The sequence below is a fragment of the Pipistrellus hanaki genome (genome assembly GCF_964339955.1).
Source record: "Pipistrellus hanaki genome assembly, chromosome: 4".
NCBI classification, from domain to species: Eukaryota; Metazoa; Chordata; class Mammalia; order Chiroptera; family Vespertilionidae; genus Pipistrellus; species Pipistrellus hanaki.
The window spans coordinates 39,872,107-39,898,996 of NC_140506.1; positions in this window are offsets into that span (position 1 = coordinate 39,872,107).

Here is a 26,890-nt window from a genome sequence, read left to right on the forward strand (position 1 = left end):
ACCTCTCCATGAAGGGAACATGCTTTTTAAATAGAAATACCAAGGGCACAGGAATAGGAAATTGCAGAACAAATTAAAAGCCTAGGAAGTAGTTTGGCTTGGCTAGAATCCAAAGAGTATAAGGAGAAAGAGAGGTGAGGCCAGAAATGGAGGAGGCCTGGACGTGGATGGGCTTTAATGTGAAGCTAAGGAACTTGCACTTTACTTTTCCCCAGGCTTCTCCTCGTTTTCTCAGTTTTATTTTTCTGCACTTATGTGCTATTTACACATGCAGCAACTTCATTAATAGCTTCTCTTATTTCTCAACCAAGAATGGTTGGAGAGAGGATGAGTCTTTACTAGTAAAAAATAAAAAATAAAAAAATAAATCTCTTCTGATGTTCTAAGTACCTCCAGGGGTTCATGTCCTAGTGATTGATACACACATGAGGAATGGTAAGAAATGCCTGTTAGGGGAATGAAGAGGGAAGGAGAACAGTGGGAAGGATGAGTTAGAAAGGGGAAGTGATGGGCAGGAAGAACTTCTGGAGCTGTCTCAGTGCATGTGGGTCTGTGAGTATCAGAACTACTAAGTTTTTTTTCTCCCAATTTTACTGAGATATAATTGACATATAACACTGTAGTTTTAGGTGACTTGATACACCTATACATTGTGAAATGGTTACCACAATAAGGTTAGTTAACATCACTTTGTAGAATTACTACAAAGTTCTTAATTAGCCTTTTATTAATCTACATTTTCTACACGGGCAATGTTAAACAGGAACCACATTTTAAAATATTTGCCAGAGTATAATAGACAGGATTTAATGGGTGAGTAGATGTGGAGATCAGAGTGAAGGAGGACTTAAGGATAATATCTTGATTCAAGATTTTGTTAATTAAAGGATAACATCTTTTTAAAAATGAGATAAAACCTGTAAAAAGTAGAATGGAGAGTGTTATTTTGGTTGCTGGTAACATGGTGCACTTGGGTGCAAGATTTCAAGATGGCAGACAAAGCATGTTTATTTACTCACCCTCTATCTCTAATCCCCTTGAAATCACAGTAAAGTAGTAAAGCTGAAAATTTGTAAGAATTGGAAGAAAAGAAGGCAGATGTCATAAGAAGATGAGAGTTTAAAGATCTAAGATGGCAGCAGGGTAGGTGGAAGCTACACTCAACTCTTCTCAGGACCAAACTGAAATGACAACTAATATATAGAATAACCATCCTGAATAGCCAACTGAAGACTAGCTGAACAGAAGTCTTATAACCAAGAATTTACTGAAGAAGCTACATCAAGGCTGGCAGGAAGGGTAGAGATGGGAAATATGAGAGGGTAATCTCAGCTGCAAACATTTCCCCCGAGGAACAACAAGGAATGCAGGGTCTCAACTTCATGCCAGGCTTCCCAGCCCAGAGTACCTGAGCCAGAAGAGGAGCCTTCATAACATCTGGCTGTGAAAATCAGCAGGGATTCTATCTGGGGAGATATGGGAGGCTGATAGATACACGGGTGCCCTCTTAAAGGGCCAATGCACAAAATCTAATTTGCAGTCACTCAAAAATTATCTCTGGCAGAGGCAGGGTGGAGCAGACTAGAGTCATTTGAGGAGAGACTGGGGTTGGTAACTCTGGGGAGAGAGCCCAAGGGTCAGCCTCCAGAATCCCTGAGCTGAGTTCTTCTTTCACATCACAGACCATCTTTTTTGGGTGGAGTACTCCCCTTCACACAGCATCAACCTGGGGAAATGCAATAGCCCCACCCTCTGGTCTCCCTGCCATCCTACCCTGTGGAGCTCAGGCCTTGCTGAGGGGTCAGCTGTCTAAGCCAGGGAATAGAAGTTCAGGCAGACTCAGGGGGTGTCAGTGACTGAGTTGTGTGGCTATGGGGTGGGGGCCATAACCCTCACTTTTCCATGAACCTGAGATCTGCTAGCCCCACCAACAAGGTGTCTGGCAGCCCCACCCTCCAGACTTCTTGGTTGCCCCTTTCTGGAGAGGAGGTCTGGGTAGAATCTGGAACAAACTGAGTTCTGTGGCTCTGGGGTTGGGGGCAACTCTCCCACCTTCCCCAAGCCTTGCCTGTGCCCCCTCCTTGTGGGAGATCCACCAGATTCACCCCTGAACAACAGGGGTTTGAAATATGTGGGGACCCATATTTACATGGATTTCCCCCCATAAATACAATCAGAGCTTTTATCTTTTCATTTTGCATCCATGGATTCAACCAACCATGATTAAAAGCAGTGTTTTTAATTCCCAACCATGGTTTCCAAACTGCAGATCAACAATAGTTTTTGGTGTGCAGTTGATTAAATCTGCTGATGCAAAGAGCCAACTACAGAGTCAAAAGTTATGCTCAGCTTTTTTGATTACTTAAAAAAAGATGTAAATAAAATAAATGAAATGTGAATGGTTGGAAGTGCTTATCTCTTGGGAATAGGTGGTGTAAGCAATTTATTTTAGTGAGAAAAAAAAGTGCAGCTTAGTAAAACCAAACACCTAAACATAAAGAAAATATTCAATGGTCTATTGCACATGTGTCAAACACAAGGCCCGCGGGCCAAATCCAGCCCGCCAGGCCTTGCAATGTGGCCCGCACCGCTCTGTCATCACTGCACTCCGCTGTCAGTTTATGACATTGTCAGTTTATGACTGTTCAGTAAACCATTCGGCCCGCGATTTAGGCTGGATTTTAGATTTTGGCCCCTTCTCTGATTGAGTTCGACACCCCTAGTCTATTGGTCTGAATATTTTGTTATGAGGAATATAGGTACATTCACAAAACTGAAATCTGACTATCTTTTTGTTTGCTAATGTAATTATTTTTGTATTTACACATTTTCTCCTGGTTCTTGTCCAAATGAAGATATATTTTACATAGTTATATAACATATACTTTATTAAATTTTCTTTGAACATTCTATCATAATTATAGTTATCATATTTAAATAGTTATAATTATTTGAATGATGGACTCTGCCTTTTAAATAGGCAAGAATTGCCCTGGCTGGTGTGGTTCTGTGGTTAGAGTGTTGGCCTCGAACCAAAGAGTCATGGGTATGATTCCCAGTCAAAGGCACATACTTGGGTTGTTGGTTCCCTCTCCAGCTCCAGTTGGGGCGTATGTAGGAGACAACCAATCGATGTGTTTTTCTTATATCAATGTTTCTCTCTTCTCTCCTCCTCCTTCTCTTCCACTCTCAATGGGGGGAAAAAATATCCTTGGGTGAGGATTAACAAAACAAAACAAAACAAAACAAAACAAAACAAAACAAAAACATAATTTTAAAAATTGGGCAAAAATGGGAGAAACAGATAGTAGGCAAAAAGTTCTAGCAGGAGAAATCCAGAAGTAAAATTTGAGAATTAGAAAAGTGACTTAAAGTGTATAGAAAAGTTAAATTTCAAAGGAAAAACATTTTCAGGTAGTTTGCTGCTTTAGGGAGGTATTAAATTCTATGATAGTTTCTTAAGAATGTAGTAGCTCCCATTTAAAAACTTTAGAAAAGTTTTCTTTTTCTGATTATAAAAGTTATAGGTGATCTTGTAGAAACATATAGAAAAGTATAAAAAGACCCAACCTGGTTAGTAAGTGGCCCTCACCATCCCCAATATTTTCACTTCCTTTCTTGAGGTATCAAATGGATTGCCACTTCCAGCCTCACCACTAAGTAAGAATTACTAGCAGGAGGGGGAAAAAATCAGTAGTTAAGAAGGGTAAAGATAGCTTACTCCTAGTATTACTCAGGCATCATCCAAACTTACTGGATGTGGAATACAACTGCTTCAGCCCCTCCATTACTACTCTGTCCTGGGCAGGGTGCTATCATCATAATAACTACTGGTTGATTAAGACTCAGGTGCTACTCTCCCAGCAGTAATGCAGTGAGCTGGTAGAAAGAGTGAATTAAGTACTCCTGAAAATTTAATGTGCATAGAATCATCAAAGGAGCTCAAAAGTACTGATTTCACAGCTTCAATTGATTAAGGGTGGAGCCTAGAAATCTGAAGTTCTAAACAAGGACTCTAAGAAATTGCTACTCGAATGTGGCCGTGAACCAACAAATTTGACATCACCTTGGAACTCATGAAAAACTAGAGGCCTGGTGCATGAAATTCATGCATGGAGGGGGTGTCCCTCAGCCCAGCCTGCACCCTCTCCAATCTGGGATCCCTCTCACAATCCAGGACTGCTGGCTCCCAACCACTTGCCTGCCTGATTGCCCCTAACTGCTTCTGCCTGCCAGCCTGATCACCCCTAACCACTCCCCTGACAGTATGATCAATGCCTAACTGCTCCCCTGCTGGCCCAATTGCCCCTAACTGCCCTCCCCTGCCAGCCTGGTTGCCCCCAGTTGCCCTCCGCTGCAGTCCTGGTCCCTCTCAACTGTCCTCCCTTCCTGGCCTGATTGCCCACAACTGCTCTCCCCTGCCGGTCATCTTGTGGTGGCCATCTTGTGTGCACATGGGGGCAGCCATCTTGTGTGTTAGAGTGATGGTCAATTTGCATATTACTCTTTTATTATATAGGATGAATCTTTGATCCACTCAGACTTACAAATCAAGACATGAATTTTGGTATCTTCAGGTGATTCAAAAAGCATTATGTTAGGTGATCTTATAATTATTCTGAGGAGTTGTGGACTTTTTTTTTTTTTTAACACTATATAGCTACTTTTATTTATATTTAAAAATATTTTTATTGATTTCAGAGAGGAAGGGAGAGGGAAAGAGAGAGAAATATCAATGATGAGAGAGAATCATTGATTGGCTGCCTCCTACATGCCTCACACTGGGATCAAGCCCACAACCCTGGTATGTGCCTTGACCAGGAATTGAACCATGACCTCCTAGTTCATAGATTGATGTTCAATCACTGAGCTATACCAGCCAGGCCATCTAGCTGCATTTAAACCAATCTACTTAGATCCGATGGCAGTAGCTTCCCACCACCATCTCTTCTTTCTCTCTTCTTCTCTGGGGCTTTAATCTTCTTACTGAAGATTTAGGAGGATGTTAACCATAACTTTTTCAGTTTTAACTTGAGTCACAATCAAAGGAAAGAGGTCTGAGACTTCTGAGGATTTGCAGGATGACGGGTAAGCTAGCTCGAGTGAAGATAGACATTCACAGTGACAGCAGTTGGCAGGGACCTGATGGATCCTTTCCAACTAGGTCCTCCCTAATTCACTGCTGAGAAGCATATTAGATATTGGCCAGATTCAGATATGTGAATGTTTAGCAAGATCCGTGACATTTCATGCCTTGTGTACAGCAAGTAAGTCAGTTAGGTAAATTAGCACTTTGTCTCCATCCTAGAGAAACAAGCTGTAAGCAAACATAATTCAGATTCACACCTGAGGTTTTCTTGGTATTGGATGCACAAATATCAGAGGCTTGTTCTCTAGGACACTGATGATAATGGGAAGAGTTCATACAAGCCAGAAAATGTTTAAGTGAAACTAGCATTTTTGAAACTATAAAATAGAAACCCTTTTATCTAGTAGGGGTGAAAATTTAAATTTGTGTTTTCTTTGCATAGTTTTATTTCTTTGAAATTTGATTGAAAACATTCTGGTATGTGTGTGTGGTGTCAAAGTTGTATTTTATTCGTTGCTGGCTTGTCTCTTGCCTCTGGGCAATAGTCTATGGGGTTCATGCTGCCCAACAAAATGAGATTTCTTTTTATTCTTAAAACATTCTTCCTCAGAATAGACTGTAGACGGTATTGTAATATGTGATGATTCAGTCACTTAGCACACAGTTCGTCCCCTGGCCGCTCTGAATGTGGCTATGTTATGCTTGTTTTGGGTTGGAGCCAAGTCTGAGCCACGTCCGTCTGCGCAGGCTGGCCGGCTGTGCTCTGACTCCCTGACTAGGTCAGCACTGGCTGTTACTCTCCTAGTGATCTTTTTATCTTTCCGGGTAATCACAGGCTTAATTTAATTCCTGCCTTTAGTACTCCCATCTGGCTTCTTTCTTTTTAAAAGAATATCGGTCTGAAGCTTATATAGTCATCCTCATGACCGTTTGGTTATTTAGAGTAATGTTTCTCTTCTTGTATGGAACTGGGGTCCATGGTAACTCCTAAGACAGGACACAGAAGAAATGAACTGCAAGTGTACGTAACTTTTTTAGATGCTATGGAAACGTTCAGGTCATTTTCTTCTTTGGTCTCTCTGGTTGGTACTTGTTTAGAGAAGTTACCTTGGGGAATAGAAAGTTTGTTCCCTTCAAAATATCCATTGTCTCTGAAAGTCAGCCCTCTGGTTGAACTGCCATATGCAGATTAAAGTAATACCAGTTATATAAATTAGCTTCTAGGTTACTTTTCTGGAGAAGGTTAACTTTTTGTATCACTCTTGCTGCTTACTAGGAATGGTCAGAGGAGAAACCCACTCCCCGCTGGCAAGATATTTACTAGTGCTCGTTCATTCAGTAGTTATTGAATGCCTACAGTGTGCTAGTCTAAAGACCAGTAGGTGTGCGTAGGTACACATCTTTTGCCCTAGTTCATGAATGCATGGACTAGGCTTGTTTTCCCAAATTAACATAGTCTCCTGTATTCACACTGCTCAGTTGTCTTCTGGAGTTAAAATCTAAATAAGAAAATCCTAATCTCCTCCCTACCTTCAAAAAAAAAAAAAAAATCTTTGTATTATTTCATTCGTATTTCTTTACATATATTTTATCTCCCAAGTGAAATTGGAAAGTTCCTGAGGGGAGGAACCAGGTGTCCCTGAGGCCAACCAGAAAAGATGCCTAATACAGAGGAGGTTTTACATTCATGTTCTGTCCTAGCACACACATGCTTCTCCTGTAGCATTTAACACACTTCATTAACATTATCCCCTTGTCCGCCTGTCTCTGGTTTGGTCCTGGGCATCCTTCAGCAACCCGCAGCTGCTGTCTGCTGGTATGCTGAGGCGTCGTCAGCATCTTCCATCTCTGAATTGTGTCTCTTCTGTCTTCATGGCTGGAGCGCTTCTGTCTATTCCTCTCTGTTACAGGATTCCAGATGGTCTTGGAGTTGTTTTCTGAAAATATACAAACATATTCTCGACCAAAAGTTAATAAAGGGATATTTTCTTTAAAAAAAAAAAATTATCCCCTTGTGTTTGTCACCTTGTGAACTCCTAAATGATCCATGTTTTTTATTTGTCATATTCTCAGTCCTGAACTGGTAATACATTTAAAAACCCTATAGACAAAGCTAATTTCTTAATATGAGGAATGTTAAAAGACACAGCTAAACAAAATATTTACCCTTTTGTTCTGCATAGTTACTTGAAATTGCTACCTCAGACTTCATACTTCATTTTCTAATTATATTGTGGCCTCTTTGGGATTATTTGTTATCTGAGTGGAATAATGCTAGCAAACTAGCATAGCTAGGATTAGTTTGGTCAGTCACAGAATGTTTTTTAAAATTTTTTTTCTACCCTCTCTTTTCAGAGTAAATGTGTATATACATTTACACATGTATATATATCTACATATATGCAAAATACATATATATATACACACACACACAGAAATTCTATTTATATGTATTCTTAACCTTACTACTGTGATGCACTCTAATATTTTTTCTCTATTTGTTCTATTTTATTTCTATTTTTAAAAATATAGGTTGTTGGAATGCATTTTATTAATTTCATGAGTCACTACTGTAGGTTGAAGCCATTGCAGGTATGGTTTATTGATTAACCCATTGATATTATCACATCTATCTGTGTTAGGTGTTGAAAGGAATAAAAAAAACCCTATAAAATATAGATCTAGACATTGAGTATTGCCAGGGGAGAATTGGTAAGCAAATACAAGACTCTGAGTCCCTGAATTGGATAGAGGACATTTTGAAGAAAGGGAGATGTGAGAAAAGGGGTACCAAAGCCAATTCTTCCTTTTTTCCCATTGCATTTTAGTCCAATTTATACCTATCTTTCAACGGGACTGTGAATACTCATAAGGCCTAACAAAGGTCCTAGGCTCAGTGAATAACTGCTAGGATAAAATAAAGAGCTAATATTTATCAAGCACTCACGATGTGCCACACAGGCATGTGTAGTGGATGCTGTTGGTGCCCTGCTGAAATCCCCTAACCTGCTGAGTATTGATTGTTAATGCTCTCAGCTACCCTCTTCCCCATGGAATTACCAGCTACACATTCTGATTCCCTCTTTTCCTAAACCTCTAAAAAGTGGCCAATGACAGACTGACTACAGAATACAAAAGCCCAATGCCCCGCCTCAATATGGGGTCACCTTCGTAGTACAGTTCCTGGTCCAAGCTTCCCATGGGGTCATGCTGAAGCTGACTTCAGCTGAGACCACAAACTCACTCAGTTTTCTTGCCTTGCCCTTCTCTCAAAAAAATCACATTTATAAGAATTCACACTTCAGGCTCTGCCTCCAGGGAACCCAACCTAAGACAATCTGGTTCTGAGCAATTTACTGTATTTTCTGTTTCACTCTCAGAACAAGTCTTAGAAGTAGCCATGCATAGATGAGGAAGCGGGACTAAGCCATGAAGTCACAGAGTGGCACACTGGCTCACACCCAGGCAGTCCAGTCTGTGCCAATGCTCTGCCCCAGAATACATACATACAGCATCCAGGGCCAGGTCTGTGCCTGGCTGACAGGACAACTGGGCACACCCTTGGTGGATGGGCACCTAGGGAGATGTAGTACTGCTTCCCTAGTACTGTGTTTTGACTTATTTACTAGTACTGAGGAAGTTATGTATGTTAGTATCTTAAAAAAATAAAGTATATACATATAAATATTTCACTTTATATACATATAAAGTGAAACAGAAAATACAGTAGATAGAGAAAAATCTCAACTTCTTTCCTATTAGTTCAGCAACAGAAAATCCATTTTAAAGGTAAAACTAACATGATGACAGATGATGTTTGTATAATCTCAGTTTTTCATTGAGTTTGACTAATCCCCAGACATTTGATTGAAACTTGCTTGTGCCGGTGTGTAGAATCCAATTTGCAGTAAGTTACTTGTTCACTGCCAAGGTTAATAGTTTCTAAGCTACAGAGAGATGAGGAAAGTATTTGTAGTCAATAAATTGCCATTCTCTCTTTTTTGAAAAATGTTATTCTGGGTTTCTATATTTCATTTCTTAGCTCTGTGGTTACCCCTACCTGCTTTCTATAACTAGGTTGTCATTTACCATGGCCAACATAAAATATACTTATCACAGTATAGGAGGTGTGTGTGTGTCTGTGTGTGTGTGTGTGTGTCCTCTTTCAGTTCTGTTCTTTTTTTTTCTTCTTTTTTTTTTTTTACTAGTAACCAAACTACAAGATTAAATGAGATTTGCACTGATTTAGAGTCAAAAAACAAACTTTTCATTGGTCTTTTCTGTAGGAAGATTAATAGCTCAGTGCTTGCAAGCTGCAAAGATTCGATAGAGCCATTTCAACCATTAAGAATCTTATTTCTGGGACTGCAGATTGGAGCTGGTGGCCACCTGGTGAAGGCTGACAGCCTTAGGGTCGCAGGCGTTGGAGGTGGTGGTGGTGGCTAAAGTAGTGGTCTTCCCATCATGATGGCAGCAATGATAGGCTAGGTGGCAGCTGCTGGCACACTCTGAACCACCATGTTGGTGCTGTGACACGCCATCAGCAGTAGGTTTCAAGGTTGTACACAGTAAGCAAAGTGCATGAAGGCCATCGAGTAGAAGATGACCGCTGTGATCATGTGGCCGCTGATGATGTTTGGAGACACCTTCATGTGCCTAAAGACAGCCAGCAGGACCCCAAAAGTGTGTGCTGGTCAGGTCATCCCGGAACTCCTGATCTTCAGGTGGCCCCTTGCCCTCCTTAGGAGTGCCTCCCTTGCCACTGATCACAAAGACACGGGAGCACCAATGGATGAACAGCCAGCTCACGATGATGTGGGCTGTGGGGCACAGCACAGGAGTTCTTAGGGTTGCCTTCATCTGCACCCTGGTCAGCTTATCCCAGTGGGCATTATAAATATGGTCATTATTTCTATGGTCCACGTTGTGAAAAAAAGTTAAAAAGCGGTGCTAGATAACCAAACTTGCTAGAATTCTATGTAATATAGTACCAATTCGTCATGAATGAAAGGTCTCTTTCATTTGCAGAAGTTTGCACAATTGGACCACAATTTGATAGCTCTTCTCAGATAAGGTTACTTATATTTTTAAGTATTTTATTCCAATGATATTGTTCACATTGATGACAATTTAGTTGTTTGTGGTCCCTTGCTATCTGTTACTGGCCACCACTCTGACATTCTCAGGTGAATGGCATAATTCCTTTCAGTGGAATAATCATGTACTATAGCAGAGGTTCCCAAACTTGTTTGTGCCGTAGACCCCTTGCCATGTTTTTCGGTTTTGGGTAGACCCCCTACTTACCTGATATTGATTTTTTTGTAAATTTCTAACTGTAGTGAAGTTTAGTGTTAAAAACTTGAAATAAAAACACATGTTAAGTTTTATACATTTATTTATTGAATTTAAATTAAAACTACTCAAAATAAAATTTTGTATCTGTTATATAAAATATACGTAACATAAAATTTAATAAAAAATAATGTACCTACTTTTCTCCAGCATTCTCAAACAAAATAACACTGATTCGCTATAATTTGTATGATAAACTACCAGTTTATATTTTTTTAAATGTTTTCTCAGCACTTTCCTATTCAAGATTCAGGAAACGAATGAACGTATTTTTCTCACATTCATATTTATAGAGTGACGAATTGAACAAGTCGGTGCAAGTTCGCGAAGCTTTGAGACAAAAATTGGCAAGAATGTTTACTGCGCGTATGCTTGTAACAAGATGATACTGGTATATCATTATGTGCAGGTTTTTATCCTACAACTTACACAATTTTATAAACATATATAATAAATTTTTTACTTCATAGGTACTTTTATAAATAATTTATATGTTTTTATATTATAAGATAATATGATGTAAGTAAATAGGTACTATCAGTGTATGTTGAGATCCACTATCGTGGACCCCCATTTTCATTTCATGGACCCCCAAATTTTTTTTTCGCTGACGTAGACCCCTTGCAGGTTGTCATAGACCCCTGGGGGTCGATATAGACCACTTTGGGAATCACTGTACTATAGCTTTCTTTTCCTTAAAGGGACTGATTTTAAGCCTCTGCCTTGTTTTTGTTGCTCTGTGAACCCCAGAGGGTATGAGCATCTTTGTTTGAAGCCTGTCATCCTAACCAAACTGTAAGGTCAGAGAGGCTGCTTCTGTCTTGTTCACATAGCATTTCCATATAATAGGCTCTCGGTAAACATCTGGTGAATTATAATGGCGATTGGTTTTGGGAAGAGGAGGGTCCCAAAGGGAGCGGATTCTTAAAAGGGTAAGCAAAGAAGTGAGAGGAATTCGTTTTTTTTTTCTTTTACTGGACATAGGATGGAGTCTTGGGCCCTTTTTAATTACCCTTTAAAAGTTTGGTTGACTTAAATTCATATCTGGGTTATACAGAGATTAGATGTGATGAGAATTTGATTATAATCATAAAGATTAAAAAAATTATTTGCTATTTTTAAATTTTTATTTGTGCTGAATAGGTACTCTACCACATTGTGAGAACATGAAGTTCATGGCCTGACATTTCATATCAATGTATTTATACCTGGCTTCGCATGGAAACAAGTAAGAAGGGCTGGGTCAACTCAGAGTAAGATAAGAAAATGTTCTCTATTTCAGTCAACCTGAACTGTCGAGGAGCTGAACTTCTTAAGATGGAACGTGTCCTCCTGGCATGAGGTGGGGCTGAGAGTGGGGGATGGTAGCTTCCTCCTCCTCTGACCTACTCATGTTTCTTCTCTTTTTAAAAAAATAAGATATTTTATTGACTTTTTTTTGGAGGGGGGGGGTGAGAAGAGAGAGAGAGAGAGAGAGAGAGAGAGAGAGAGAGAGAGAGAGAGAGAAACATCTATGTGAAAGGAAAACACCTATCAGCTGGCTGCCTTCTGCGCACCCCCTACCAGGGATTGAGCCAGCAACGTGGGCATGTCCCCTGACTAGGAATTGAACCAGCAACCTTTCTGTGCGTGCCCAACCAACTGAGTCATAGCGGCCAGATCTCATTTTATTTTCTTAACCAATTTACTTCTCTTCATATCTCCCTGCCTTTCTAATCTTTATTTCAGAATATGTCTGAGATAAAAAGAATTTTTGGGAAGCATTATAGTTAGGGCCAGGCCACTATTTTTAAAAAACTTATCTTAAACAGTAGCAAATTAGCATTTTCTGGATGTCAGTGTGTCAGTAGAAAGCTACTGCTTTTCAGTCAAAAGCTTTCCCACCAGAATGAATGTAGGTTGTAAAACATAAAAGCACAGTCGCTGGTGGCTAGTGACTCATTACTAGTCAGATTCATGAACAAAACCCTTTAGGTTGAATATAATTGGGCAGGATTTCAATTTAATTCAGCAATCACTGTTTGAGCAAGATCTGTGTTTCTGTTTGCTCTGCCCCGTGTGCATGTATTGAGGTAGTGTGAGGTGTAGAGAAATTGTTTTTGACATTGCTGTTTGGAAAGACTTGATCTAAGTTGGTTCAGTTTCTTTTTTTTTTTTCCCCCTTCCTGAAAGTTCAGTGAGGCTGGAATGAAGATTGTAACATGAGTTGTGTATAAAATAGAGAAAGAGAAACAGAGGAACACAACTCAAAATATTCTGCCAACTCACATAATTGCATATATTTTTTGTCCTTGAAGTGATCGCTTTTTAATTTCCCCAATTAAGATTTTAAATCATTTGTAGGAAGGAAACTGGCTTTCACAAGCGCTCCTAAGCATGTATTGTAGCATAAGTACCTTATAGGCTTTGGTAAATACTGATTGACTGAAGGGATGCATTACTCAAACCCAGCGCTGAAGCATCATCCCTTTAGGTTGGGATGGTTTCCTGAGAGGTTTCAGCACAATGACACTGATTAGCTGCAAGACTAATTGCTCTCCACCACCAACCTTGAGCAAATTGTGCCCAAGGGTAAAAACAACAGGCATGGTGAGGCGCACTCTTCCAACATATGCTCCTAAACCGCCCCCCCCTTGAATTGGGAAAGTGACCTTTTGGTGAACAAATGGTCTTTCACCTTCACTGTTTAGAAGTTGTTAACACCAGGCCAGCTACATGATTGATGCACAAGCTTTCCTCTCTTTTGTGGAGTAGGTTCTACTCTTTCCCCTCAGAGCTGTGAGTTTTTTATGTTGTTTTCCTTTGATAAGGTGGCTGGACTACCCATAAATTTAAATGTATTTTTTAATGACCTGGTGGCTGCTTAGAGAATGTTTCTCTGCTTTGCAGGCTTCTGGCTTTTCTTCTGTGGCTCACAGTGCTGGCTAAACCTTTTGTGAATGTGTCTTTCTATTAGTAATCTGTTGAAATTAAAACACATTTTTTAAGCTGTATTTCTTGCTTATAATTTGGGCAAGTGAGAGTTTCTTTTTTGAGTTTGTTAAAGAGGGCTGATTTTTTAATGTCACCCATAACAGGTTTTAGAGTTTTCCAAGTGGAAGAAACATTAAAATGATAGAAAACCCAGGACCAATATTCTTCAATAATTTAATTTGGGTGCATGAGGGTAGAGAGTGAGGGTGGGCACTTCCTTGAAGTCCATTATTATACATATCAATAAGGGAGAGATAGCTTGATTAAGAATACAGATCCCTGACAAGATAAAGACCAGCTATTTCCTGATGATGGCAACAACATGTGTTTATACTCAAAATGACTACAATTAGGTCACTTTTACTGCTCTGTAGTCAAAAGCTTTCCTATTGGATATGTATTTACCTGAGTCTACAAGGTACTTAAACTACAATACATACTTAGGAGCGCTTGTGAAACCCATTTTCCTTCCTACAAATGATTTAAAATCTTAAATTGTAAAAAAGAATACAGACTTAAAGGGTTTAGCGTGTCATCTTGGGCAAACTACTTATCCTGTCTGTGCCTCAATTCTCTTGCCTATAAATGGGAATAATAATAATAATAATATCTACCTCTTAAGTTTGTTGTGAAGAGTAAATGGGTTAATATATACAAAGTGCTGAGGGCAGTGTGGTGCTGATGCACTGTAGGTGCTACCTAGATGTTAGCTATTATAGAGTCTCCAACAATTTTGCAACCTCAACAGCTTTAAAATCATATGCTGGTTATATTGTTATTTAAAAATAATTTATTTGGTGGCAAAACAGAACCTGAACTGATATGAGACTATTTTTGTCTTTACTTCTTCCATTTTGGTCCCTCTGTCTCCCTCCTCCCCTTTGTTTCCTGAGGCCTCCAGTTCATTAATATGAGATTGAGGGAGGACATTTTCCTGAGGGTCAATAAAAACTTACTGGTCCCAGTTCTTCAAAGGCACATGGAGGGTCCTCTACTCAGAAACTGAGCCCTCTTTCAGGTAATTCATTTGAGTTGGTAAGCTCTAAAGGAAACATAACTATTAGCCATTGACATTCAGAGTTCATTTCTTAAATCACATTTCACATTACTTTATCACATAATCACATTTCTTAAGCTGGTACCAAGCTGGAGGTATGTGGTGTGGGAACACAAGTAATGAGGCAGGAAGGGCAGGCCTGAGCAGCAAGATGCTGGAGAGCAAGAGGCTGTAGAGGAGAATGAGGCACTGGGAACTGGGAAATCTATGCTGCTTGCACTATTGCTCTCAGCATCCTTGGAGCCTTGTGGCTGCTGAAAAAGAACAGAGTTCCTTTGCCTGTCTCCTTTCTTCTTCGTTCCCCTTACCCCCTATTCACTTATGGGTACAGAGCTAGCCCAAGTCACAGCACTGCTGTCCATGAAACTGACCCTCCTCAAGCCTCATATTTTAAATATAAAGATATTTTATTGATTTTTTTTTTTTTTTTTTTTTTTTTTACAGAGAGGAAGGGAGAGGGATATAAAGCTAGAAAGAGAAACAGACCAGCTGCCTCCTGCACACCCCCTACCAGGGATGTGCCTGTAACCAAGGTACATGCCCTTGACTGGACTCGAAGCCGAGACCCTTCAGTCCGCAGGCCAACACTCTATCCACTGAGCCAAACTGGTTTTGGCATCAAGCCTCATATTTTATTACCTGCCTTCCCTTTTTCCCTCCTGGAGCTCCCCTATTGCTGTGGCAGACTGAATCTCAGTTCAAAGCCTACTGTTTATTCCCACCTGGCCAGGGTCACGGCTCCCACTGGGATATCACATCCAGATTTCTGTTCCCTCCTCTGGAAATGCTCACCCCTTTACACATTTTGCTTTAGAACTGACACAAAAGTCACTTTCTTAGGGCGGCCCTGTCTGAGCCCTGAATGAAGTTGGGCTTTTCTGTTACCTATCTTCCCAGTGCTTACCTCTGCTGGCAATGACACTTTTTTGGGGGACATGAATGGTGATTAACTTCTACATCCTATGCTAGACTATAAACTATAGAAAGGGTTTTACATTCACCTTTAAAAAAAAACAAAACACGTTTTTATTAATTTCAGAGAGTAGAAGGGAGAGGGAGAGAGAGTTAAGACACATCAGTGATGAGAATCATTGATTGATCAGATGCTCCCTGCACGCCTCCTACTAGATATTGAGCCAACAACCCAGGCATGTGCCCTGATTGGGAATCGAACTGTGACCTCTTGGTTCATGGATCTATGCTCAACCACTGAGCCACACCAGCCAGGCTATATCCATCTTTTATTTACCACCGTGTGAAGTAAGTAATCTCTTGATACATGCTTCTTCTAATGAATAAGTGAGAGTCCCTGGGAGCACACTTGTGTGTTTTCTGCTAAATATCCAAGCAAGGAAGCCATCATCAACCTCTGGGGATGCCAATGTGTGAACATGAGCTAAGGTAATTGAGAGGAGTAGATGACTGGTTCAGGTGACTACTATGCCGGTGTATCTTGAGAACATTTAGTGCAGATGGGTGTAGCGTGGGTGATGGGGCGCAGCATGGCTGGTCTCCATTGGAAGTGCTTGGTTGTGGTTATGGAGAAGACAACCATAATTTATGGGTTTATAAGACACTTCCAGAGAAACAGAAATTTGTTAGAGGCAATTTTAGTTCTTTCCCTTGTAATTTCAACTGTTGCTTTCTTCCATGATGGAAGAATATGATAATGTAAAACCTTATTTGGGCTGATTTTGCAATTGTTGACAAATGGTACAAATTTGCACTTTCTGTGGATTTTACACAGTGCTGGTGTGTTCATTACTTTATATGGATATATCTCAAACCTATTACAGAATGACTTATTTGTCATTTTTGTGGTCAGTAGAAACAGAAAAGCAAAGTGTCACATACTTTTGTAGTGTATTGTGAAATTCTGATGATTTTTTTGTAACAAACTTGTTTTTTCACAACCTCAAAATAACTGCCAAAATTCACTTCAGTGTATCAGATGCATGAATTATAATCATGAGAACTGCTTACATCTCTGTTACCTAACAAAACTTAATGTCTGTGAGTATTACAAAATGCCAGTGAGATTGGAAGCTAGACTATAAAGTGCTGAGGGAGAATTCCTAGTGCTTTGTGCTCTAAGGTGAAGGCCTAGATAGTGGATATGGGTGTAAGTATGAACTGAATGATTACTGTTCAGGGAGCAAAAATATAATTACATAATTCAGAACAGAAGATGCTGTCTCCTGATTGCAATAGATCTCATCCCACTGAAGATGTGAGCTTCATAGCTGATCTTACCATTTCATAATTGGTCACTGAGAGTACACTAGGAAGACCAGTTCCAATTCTATCATTTTCTTATTATGTGACATTAGTCACGGCATTTTAACACGCCCCCTCCCCCATCCCATCTCACTTTCATCTGTAAAATGAAATTTGTAATAGCTGTCCTAACCTACTTCATGCGGCTGGTTCTGATGTGGGGGGAAATCCTGAAAGCTTTCATAGAACCCAAAGCAGATACTTCAGCTGTTAAATGCTCTGTTTAGTAATTGGCGTGATTTTGCCTCTGTAAAATTAGATGTGCTTTCACCATACATTTGGATTAGATTCCCCTGCACTTGAAATTATTTGTATTTTTATGTGAGGGGTGTGTCTATATGTCTGTATGTGAGTTTTTGTTTTATTTTATGTGTATGTTACTCAACTCAGTCACTTGCTTGTAATAAATTAGAATTAGGAATCTGATTATGGCAAAGATGTACAGGCTTGATCTTCTAACTGCCTACTAGAGGTATGATCAAGAGCTTGACTAAGAGGTATAAGACATGTGTAACTGCCTTAGCTGTTTTGGTTCAGTGGATAGAACGTCAGCCCAAGGACTGAAAGGTCCTGGTTTCAGTTACAGTCAAGGACATTAAAAAAAGAAAAAGACATGTGCAGCTGGATTGCTGGGGTCCCATGTATGGCTTTATCTCAGTTTGATTAGGCCACACTTTGAAAAATGTCTTCTCCAACTTATAGAATCTTGTAGAGTTTTTTTTAATTTTTTATTTTATTGATTATGGTATCACATAATTGTCCTCATCCCCCCATTCCCATCCCAAACCCCTCCCCACATATGCCCCCACTCCCCTGTTGTCCATGGTCACTGGCTAGGCCCATATGCATGCACACAAGTCCTTTGGTTGATCTTTCCCTCTTACCCTCACCCTTTCCTACTTTCTCTCCGAGGTTTGAGAGTCTGATCGCTGCTTTTTTTTCTCTGGGTCTATTTTTATTAATCAGTTTATGTTGTTCATTATTTCCTCTAGATGTGTGAGATCATGTGGTCCAAGAAATACCCTTGTAAGAACTGAAACTGAGGCAAGCCATAATGGTTATGCTGAGAGGCAAATGAATCAGTCTGTAGTGAGTTCCTTTCTGGGCCAACAGTTCTTTTGAGTCCCAATTTCAATGTCAAACAGTTTCTTATGTGTACATGTCAGCCATGATATTTCAGATCTGGTTGATGGACAAATGGTGGTGATGCAGGTCCGACTGTCTCTGGTTTGGTCCTGGGCATCCTTCAGCGACATGCAGCTGCTGTCTGCTGGTATGGCAAGGCGTTGTCCGCGTCTTCCATCTCTGAACTGTTTCTCTTCTGTCTTCATGACTGGAGCACTTCTGTCTATTCCTCTCTGTTACAGAAATCCAGATAGTCTCAGAGTTGTTTTCTGAAAATATACAAACATATTCTCGACCAAAAGTTATTAAAGGGATATTTTCTATAAATTTGACTTGGGATCCTTTTTCATCCCCCACCCCCCCCCCCAAATGATTTTCCTCTGGCTTGTTGAATCTTGTAGAGTTTTGGTGTCAGGGAATGGCTATTCCAAAAGCTAAACATTGCCCTAGCTAGTTTGGCTCAGTGAATAGAGCATTGGCCTATGGATTGAAGGGTCCTGGGTTCAATTCTGGTAAAGGGCGCACATACCTGAGTTGTGGGCTCGATCCTAAGTAGGGGGTGTGCAAGAGGCAGCCAATCAATGATTCGTTATCACTGATGTTTCTATCTCTCTTTCCCTCACCTTTCCTCTCTGAAATCAATAAAATGTATTTTAAAAAAGCTAAACATCCTTGGAAAAGGTTACTTCTGGAATAAAAATGAGATAGCCTTAGATTTGGGGGATGCTATTTTCTTTCTAGTGCCAGTGATCAGCTGGGCCCTAATTCTGAGTCATGGGTATTGATATATGTGGAGATAGGGCAGGAGTCAGACAGGGAGCTGGCTCAGTAAGAGCCTCCGATGTCAATTTGGGCCTCTATACTATTGGAGTAACTAATTTAGCAAGAATTATAAGTTATTTTGTTTTTCTTCTATTATCCCTAACCATCAATAAAATCTTATTAAAAGTAATAAGCTAATCTTTGGAGACTGAGTCCTGGTCCATGCTTCAGAAGGACTAACAAAAGGAGCAACATTGTCCCCTGCCCAAGGTCAGAGTGAAACTTCCAGCAGAGGACTCCAGCAAAAGACAGCTGAGTCTATCATGAGAGCCTGTCATGAGGCTGTAGTTAGAAAAGACATGGTTGACAGGAGGCTCCAGTTCAGGAAGCTGAGGCCTTTTCTAAGACAGAAATGGACAAGCATTCTTAGAAACTGTTAGTAAGTGTAATCCTAGATTCCAGGAAATGGGATCAGAAGAATTTATGTCAAAGGGATTTGGGAATAAAAGAAAACAGTGCAGCCTCATTTTCTACTCATGGGCTGCTAATGGCTTGTGAGTTTACATCTACCTGTCCTCTAAAAGAGTTTCCTCTTGAACCTTTTAGGTCTTCCAAGGGAGGAGGATGAAGTCTAGCTCTTATGGTGGTTCCATCTGCATAGGAAGGAGGAAAGGGAAGATATTTTGAAAGAAGTGACTGCACAGTAAAAGAGAGAGAACATTTTTAATATCTTGTCTTCTTTCTACTGAATACTTTGTTCTCTAGCTCTGCTTAGCTATTATATAATATACTGAGGAATCCATGAATCTTAGACTCACTTCAGTGCTCTTTCTCCGTGGGTGTCATAAGTTGGTTATTGTCAGACATTGTAATACCACCACTTTTTTTTTGCAGCTGCTCTCTGCTCCTCCATCTCCTTTTGCCTCCATGGCCTAACTCATGCTACCTCCTGCTAGTCAGGGCTATGCATCCATCAAGCACTGTGGGAACCGTGTTGAGAATCCAGGGATTTTTCAGAGGCTTACAAGGAAGAGTAAGTACTGACTAAAGAAATCATATTGTCTACAAAATACAATATACAAATAAACACTTCCAAAATTAAAATGAATAAATCTTGAATTTAATAATACATTCTTGAGCAGATTTTTAATAAGACTTCTTGCATAGTTGATTACAAATTCATTTTAATGTGAAGTGTGGCTGTGTTGTAAAACAGTTGTTGTATGGGTTGGGTGTGGCTTCCAAAGTTGAGAGTTCCTGGGCCCATTAAGGCCTTAAAATAGAAGCTAGTTTTCACCAACTACTCTAAACTATCCCCTGCGTCAAATCTTTTCCATATTATTTTGTCATCCACCCAGATTTCTTCAGCTAGAGTTAATAGCTGGGATATCATCCAGCAGGAAAACGTATATATTAAAAACCTAGTGAAGAAAAAGATTCATTTCCGTCCCAAGGCCAACATCCCTGGTGTTTAGACTACTTATGCTGTAGAATGCTGACTTGGAGAACTTGCCATCTGGCTTGGAATGAGGCAGGTGTTGTGTTGCAAAGGAAGTTACTCAGGCTGGAGAGAGAAGGGAGATGTTGCATAGCTGATTTCTTCTCAACCAGTCCCCAGTGAGCAGGCTCCTTTTTCAACCGGCACCTGCACCTGCACCTTCCATCCAGAGCTGGGTTGCCTGGGATTTGGAGCAACTGGTTGCCATATTGGTTGGTCCTTGGGGGTTGAGGTGTAGGACCTTTTCCTGGTCTCCGAAAACCTAATGCTAAATATGTCACTGGAGAAGGAGTTTCCCAATGACAAATAATGAACCTCTATAATAAATTCTTTATGTTTGTGGCCACTGTTTTTTGGTGCATGCAATGCATGAAACAGACAGAGCCTAGAAATCTGTACCTCTTAATCAGTGTCTTGTTCTGTCCAGTTCCCAGATTCTACAATAGAAGCAGAATCTCAAGGGCTCCTCTTTCTAGCACTATCATTCTCAATGTAATTTGGGGAGTTGAGTCTATAGGCTGGAGGATTCAAGGTGTGAAATATGCACCATGAGCCAGGCCTGGCAGGGTGGCAGTTTCCAGCAGTGTAGTATGAAGGCCAACAAGCTTAATTAGAAGCACAAGGACCATTGGGAATAGAAAAATGTATCCACACTGTGTCAGCACCATTACTTCAAATCTAGGAAGTGTGCTTATGCCAAAGATGGTATCGTGGTCTCTCTGGATGGCCTGGTTCCAGCCATAGCCTGGTTTTATTGCCCGTCTCTGTTAGGGGATCATAGTTTGATGACTATTGACAGAGTGCCCAAAGAACATTAGATTGGGACCTTAGGAGACCTGGATCATGGCCATTAATTAGTTGAAGGATTTTAGGAAAATCCCTTAATCCTATGTGTAAGTTTCTCATCTATAAAAATGAGCATATCCTACAGAACTGCGTGAGAGTAAAATGCTATAAAATGTGTGAGGAACTTTGGGAGTAAATGTTATGCCTTCTTTGGTGAGGGAGTTGAGGGCAAGTAGAAAAATAACAAGCTAGGAGCTCAAAGACTGGGATTCTAGTTTGAGCTTTGCCATTTATTAACTATTTAACCTGGGGCCTTTAGTCTAGGTGAGGCTCTGTTTCCTCAAGAGTTTATAATAATCCCTATACCTCAGAAGTGTTGCAAAGTTTAAATGAGATGCTGTATGAGGTTATCAACTACACAGTGTTGTACAAATGATAGTTAATCGAAATAGTGATTAATTTGGTGCCTGGCTGTTCTCAAGCCGATTAGCTGGCTTGTTTGTTTTAATTAAAATGTTTGCTTATTATAGTCTTGAGAAATCCCGTATTTACTGGACATTAGATTCTCAAGGAGCACCTGTGGCATACTGGATGGGGGAGGAACAAGGAGGGGTGTTCCTAGAAGCCCCTTCCACTCTTCAGCTCTCTGAATCGCTCACTGGATAGGGTGCACATTCCAACATTCCCCCTTTCAGTTTGTGCATCTGGAGGTTTGGAGGTGAGTTCTGAGAGGTTTGCTCAGCTGACACTTTGAGGGACTGAATATTTGGAATCAGCTACTTGAATTGGGGAGCTTCTGCCAGAGCAATTGGCCAAAGCCCCCTGGATCTTGCTTGCTGTCTGGCTGGATGCAAAACAGAGAATCAGACCCAAAGTGTCTGGACAAACTGCACAAGATTGCAGGCATCTTGGCTCTCAGAAGGGAAGGTGCCATGCTTTCTATGGACATGTGGAATGCTTACCTTGGTAGTGCCATGTGTGCCCTGAAAAGGCACTGCTGTTTGAGGAATGAAGTATCAAGCAGGCTCTTCCTTTCTTTCTTCCTTCCCCTTTTTCTTCTGGCTCATCAGAGTCTGCACTAATGATATCAACAGTGAACAGGGCAGAAAGCTCAAGATTGCTGCTTCTGCTACTTTTCCCCTTCACCTGGCTTTGCTGCTTTGGGATTTGAAGAATGCTAAATTGCAGGTCTAGTTAGGGCTGCAAATGAATAACCTTGTTTTCTGACCTGAGAGGCACAGTGCTACAAGGAAACTGCCTGTTCCCTCTTCCCATCTGTTTAGCCCCTACAGTGTTCCACAAAGAGCAGCTGTGGCCAGTTGCCCGCCTCCCCTCAAAAAAAAAAAAAAAAAATCAATCAAGTCATTATTTGTGTGCATGTTAAAATCCAAGAAGCTGCAGCAATTTCAGGAATGATACTCTCATGGCAGGGCCTCAGGACAACTACTACTAATAAACCAGTGGTCACGTTAATTGACTCATGGGCTATGCCCAAGTAAGACAGAGTCAGAAATACACAAGCAGAAGTAGAGAGACACTCACTCCCAAAGATAGATGAGAATAGAATGTGTGACTTCAAACAGGAAAGAAATGGAAGCTGGTTCTCTTGTTCCCATATCTTACTGAAGGCTGGAATAAAAAATATCAGAGTGATAGAGACTGAATTGGCTTTGGTGTGCTTATACACTGTAATAAAAATGGTGCAGCCAGAATGACTAATGTTTACAGGAAGACAATCAATTGCCTGTCGATTCTGTTTCTGGTATGATTTGCATTCCAGTCAACCAAGTAAATACGTTGAATAATAAATGGAGAAAACAAACAAACAAAAAATAATGGGAAGAAAGGTAGGAACCAGGAGCTGGAAAATTAATGATTTTATCACAAATCCACAGAAGGACTGGAGGTGGTTATTATAGGATGGATTTTTTTTCTGCTGTACATTATTTTCAATACATTTTGATGTGATTCTATAGAAGAAGTTTATTTGCTCCTTTTTCTTAAGGGGAGAGTTGGTTCTCCTTCTTCTCCTTTACCTCCCTGATTCAGAGGCAATTAAAGTTGGAGGCTATCAGGCCCGGGGAGGTTTGACACGGTGTCTCAGGAGCTGGAATCAGAGACTCTGGGGTACTGCAGGGGAAAACTGGTGCCCTCCACTCCTACTGGAAGGCTGTTCTTAGGGTAGGGAATTTAGATATTGGAAGGTGCCTTTAGATCTTATAACATGTCCACAGTTTTTGAGTTGATAAGGTTTCTTCATGGCAGTCTGTGAATCAGAATAGGAGTTGGTTCCATGTGGTTGTGACTCACACAAGCCCCTTTGCCCTGCTGACAAGAGCTAGAAGCAGGGAAAGCTGACCAGACCTGGGAACATGTCCCATGGGCCACTTGTTCTTTCCAGTTCTTCCCATAAAAAAGAAAAACCTGGAAGAGCATTTTCTTCTTATTGGATGCCCTAAATGCGGTGATAGAGGCAACGAAGTGTCAGATACTGCTGTTGGCAAAGGGGCAGCATAGTACCCAGAACCCCCTCGGTTTCTTCAGGGCCCATACTTGAGCCAGGATAGATAGACCTGAATGGTTCCCACCTTAAGCAGGTGGTTCTACAGATGTCTGTATTCAGTCTTCCTGTAGTGAGACTAATTGTTTTTTGCTATCCAGCAAAGGGGCACAGTGGTAACTTCCACTGCTTATAATATGACCTTCCTTGTCTTCAGAGGGCAGTGCCATGAAGTGGGACAGAGAGACCATACGAGTAGGAGGAGCTGACTTGGTATAAAACATTCACCATAGTATGTGTAAAAAGGGGACAGTATTGATAGAAGGCTCAGTTCCCAGCTTGTGAAGGACTAAAGAATTCCATTTGGAGCCGAATAATTAGAAAGGAGTATCTTAGTGACGTTGAGATAACGTATCCAACCAACATCATCACTGTTAGCATCATCATAGTCAATTTGCATAAGTTGCCCTCTGTGAATGTTCTGTGACAGTTACTATCCTAAGTGTTTTGTAAATACTATTTTACTTTAAAAAATAAACAACCCTGAGGCATATCAAGTTTACGTCCAAAGTTATTATTGTACACTTATGTTTGTAGTTAGAATTTGAACCCATGACCACCTGATGGTGAGACCTGGGCTTTTAGTCACCATGATATTCTACCTCTGAAGTCAGGCTGTGTAACCTTAATGGAAGGAGAGAGAACTAAGAATCTTCCTTTGTAATGGATCTGGGCCTTTCTCAAATCTTTGCATTTATATATAAAAAAAAAAACTTTATTGTTGAAAGTATTACATATGTCCCCCCTTTTCCCCTCATTGACCTCTTCTAGCCCACTACCATCCCCTACTCCAGGTCTTCACCACCCTATTGCCTGTGACCATGGGTTATACACATATGCATTCAAGTTCTTTGGTTGATCTCTTCCCACCCACTTACCCTCCCCCACCTTCCCTCTGAGATTGGACAGTCTATTTCATCTTTCTATGTCCCTGGCAAATCACTGTATTTTAACTTAAGAAATACTGACTTTCCTGAGGGGAGTCCACATCCCATAAATGAGTTAGGGGCCTAATGGAACTATCTTGAGACTGCTGCCAAAGCAAGATAGGACCTACCTTTGTGTCTGACTTACTGCCGAGGATGAAGTGCGAGACTGGGAAGTGGGAGAGCTCTGTGTTCCAGTTTCTAGCCCCTGCCTCGGAACTCTACTAAAAAGGAAAGATTGTTTTTCCACGGAGCCAGTGCAAGCTGGCCATGCTATGCCTCTCAGCCCAGGTGGAGCTGCAGGACTTCCATCTTTAACTTTTTGGTTTTACAGGTGTCTGTATCTGGTCTTCCTGTAGTAAGACTAATCACTTTCCATGAAGAATCTCAAAGCTGGAATGTTTCAAACCCTCTTGGACATGGCATCCATACAAGTCTCACTGCTGAGAATATGTCACTGTGCATGTATGCTTAGAATTGTCACATCTCCCTGGTGCACTGTTCCTTTTGTCATAATGTAATAACCATCTTTATTCTTAACAATTACTTTTCTGCCTTAAATGCTATTTAGTTTGATATTAATATAGCTATACCAGTATTCTTTTTAATCTGTATGTCTTTCTTCACCCTTTAGTTTTAACATTTCTTGTAGGGCTCTCTAACAGGAGATCAGAATCTCCTAGCAGATATTAAGGTAGATTCCTGCCAGCACAGACTTTCTCGTGATCTTCTCTTTTCTGAGATTTTTAAAGGTAAGTTAAGCACAGCCCCTAGTGATGATCTACCCTCAGTTCCTAGAGGAGAGTGACTGTGCCCAATTCAGAGTCAGGTCAGTGAACAACAAGTAGAACACAAAGGAAATGCTGTTTGTCATGAATATGATATTCAATGGGAAGCAAAACCAAATTCCCAGATATCGGATTCCAAATTTAGGTTAGTTATTGAAAAACATATTTCATGTGATACTCTGGGTTTATTTTTAAGTAATAGTTGATCTTTCATGCTGTTCATAAATTGAGCAAGTACAGAAGCCATTGGGGAAATGAGTGAATTCCCAAAGTTTTAGCAGTCTGTAGTTTTGCTGCAATCTTTACTTTTACTATGTTAAACCTCAGGAAACTACTTTGTATATGCTGAGCTCTTCTTCTGTCTGCCAAGAGGAAAGTTTCACAAGCAGAGCAGATACATATCTACAGATTTATAGCCCAGAGGTTAAAAAGATCAGGGACTGTTATGTCTAAAGCTCAAGTTTTAAATTTGCAAGAGAAGTTATCAGTCAAGTTCTGATTTTGTTTTCTTCCTCAATTTCTCCTTGAGATCTCCAGTTACTTCTTCCTGGTTTAGGTGATGGGAATCTTTGTTCAAAGTTATTTCTGGAATCCTATTTTTGTACCTTTCTGTATTTGCTCACTATGTCCATTAGCCTTTTGTCATTATTTAAGTTACTCACTGCTAGATGTCCTCACTGCTAGGAGGAGACACCACTGGATTTTTTTTTTTCCAGAAAATAAGTTCCTAAATTCAGAATTTTTAAAGAATATATATTTTATTGATTTTTTACTGAGAGGAAGGGAGAGGAGATGTGCCTGCAACCAAGGTACATGCCCTTGACCAGAATCGAACCTGGGACCCTTGAGTCAGTCTGCAGGCCAACGCTCTATCCACTAAGACAGGGGTCCTCAAACTTTTTAAAGTGGGGGCCAGATCACGGTCCCTCAGAGAGCTGGAGGGCCGGACTATATGAACTACTAATTCCTACTGTAACACCTCGGCTGCGCTCACTGCCCAAAAAACCTGGCGGGCCGGATCAGACTCCTCTGCGGGCCGCATGTGGCCTGCGGGCCGTAGTTTGAAGTGACTAAGACAAACCAGTTAGGGCTAAACTCAGAATTTTGACCATGGCTTTGGTTTCTTACTGTACATCTGCACTTAGGAGGAAGTTAGGTTAAGTGATCAACCGTCTGCTCTTCACAAATCTGATGACAGGTTGTCTTTATACACATTCACAACCTAAAAATACTTCTCCACTCCAAAATTCTATGGTCAGCAGAAGAGGAGGGACTATGTGATATTTAGGTAACGCAAACAAAATGATGACATTTAACAGGAGCACAAAAGCTAGGCATGAAATCAGAAGTTGGCATTAGAAAGGGGAAAGTGATCATATATATTTGGAAAAGGTTTTTATCTGGTAATACAGAGGAGCCTAGTTGTTGTCTAGCAGACAGACAGAGAGTCTAACATTGAAGACTGAGAGGGTGGCAATATTTGTTCAAGGGAGAAAAACATTAGGGGTCCTTTTCTTAGTTGAGGTTCTAAATGAATATGTACTGTGCAGTTCTGTTGATTACAGCAGCTACTTTCCTCTTCTGAGACTTCCAAGCCTTCAGACCTTCCTGGAAGAACTCAATGCCAGTCCCTCAGGAAAATGCCACAACCAGAGATGCCCTGCTTAACCCTGGGGTGGCCATCTTTAAAACTGTTG